This window comes from Marmota marmota, unplaced genomic scaffold, assembly GCF_001458135.2.
Source record: "Marmota marmota marmota unplaced genomic scaffold, marMar, whole genome shotgun sequence".
NCBI classification, from domain to species: Eukaryota; Metazoa; Chordata; class Mammalia; order Rodentia; family Sciuridae; genus Marmota; species Marmota marmota.
Window position 1 is genome coordinate 10,244,021 of NW_025999941.1, and position 1,462 is coordinate 10,245,482.

Below are 1,462 nucleotides of genomic sequence, written 5' to 3' on the forward strand. Positions count from 1 at the left end.
GGCCCTGGAGAGCCAGGACAAAAATGGCTGCAGTCCATTTTGTCTCTTGGAGCCAGGTTCATTCACCTGAGCAACCAGCACACTGGGTACACCTCTTGGCCTGGCCTAGGTACTCTGCATTTTCTTTCTTCCTTTTTTTTTTCTTTTGTACCAGGGATTGAACTCAGGACACTTGGCCACTGAGCCACATCCCCAGCCCTATTTTGTATTTTATTTAGAGATAGGGTCTCATTGAGTTGCTGTGGGCTTTGCTCAATTGCTGAGTCTGGCTTTGAACTTGCGATCCTCCTGCCTCAGCCTCCTAAGCTGCTGGGATTGTAGGCATGCAACACCACACCCAGCCTCTGCATTTTCTTACCTTCCTCTCCCACCCTGCCTTCCCCTTCCCCAGGTAGGCAAGGGCTTCTGAGAAATAGATTAACATTCTCCTGTCTTTTGGCTACTCTGGGGTTTAAATCCAGGTGTACCTGAAAGCTGAGCCGTTTCCTTCCTCTTCCTGGTTCTCTTGCCTAGTCTAGGGCCAACCTCCAAGCCTTTCTTTTCTTCCTCCTATATTGGAGATTGAATTCAGGGGTTCTTTATCCCCTCACACACACTGCCTATTCCTTTTTGAACCACTGAGCCACATCCTTTTTAAAATATTTAGAGACAAGGTCTTGTTGAATTGCTTAGAGCCTCGCCAAGTTGCTGAGGCTAGCTTTGAGCTTGAGATCCTCCTGCCTCAGCCTCCGAAGCTNTGGGGATTGAACTCAGGGCCTTATGCATGAGAGGCAAAGCACTCTACAGAAACAGGTTTTCGCTAAATTGCTCAGGGCCTTGCCAAGTTGCTGAGGCTGGCTTTGAACCTGCAATCCTCCTGCCTCAGCCTCCCTGGTCACTGGGATTATATATAGGCATGTACCACGATGTCTGGTTCCACCAACCCCTTTTGAAACAGGGTCTTAGTTAAGTTATCCAGGTTGGCCTCAAACTTTGATCCTCCTGCCTCAGTCTCCTGAGTCAGTGGGATTACAGGCATGTGCCACTATACCTGGTTAAGCCTTTTTTTTTTTTTTAATTTTTTAAAATCATTTTCTTTGCTGGGGATCAGATCCAAGGCCTTGAGCATATTAGGCAAGTGCTGTACCACAGAGCTACACCCTGAGGTCTAAGCTTTTGTTCACGTTCTGGGCCTGGCCTCCATTTCTCTTCATTTCCAGACTGGCCCTCACTCTCCAGCTGGACCCACCTCCTCCCATCACCCCACAGACATCCGGGGCTCCTGCAGCCACCCAGAAAAGCCTCTGCTTTAGGCCCAAGGCTGTAGGGTCAGAGGAAATGCATAAATAAAAACACATTTGCATGAAGGCCCAGGGCTCTGCATCTGAAGCTAACAGTTCAGTTAACTTCTGGGATAGGGCTGCCAGAAGTGAAAGCAGCCTACTAGCCTTCTGGGACAAACATGTCCCCGTAGCCAGGTGGG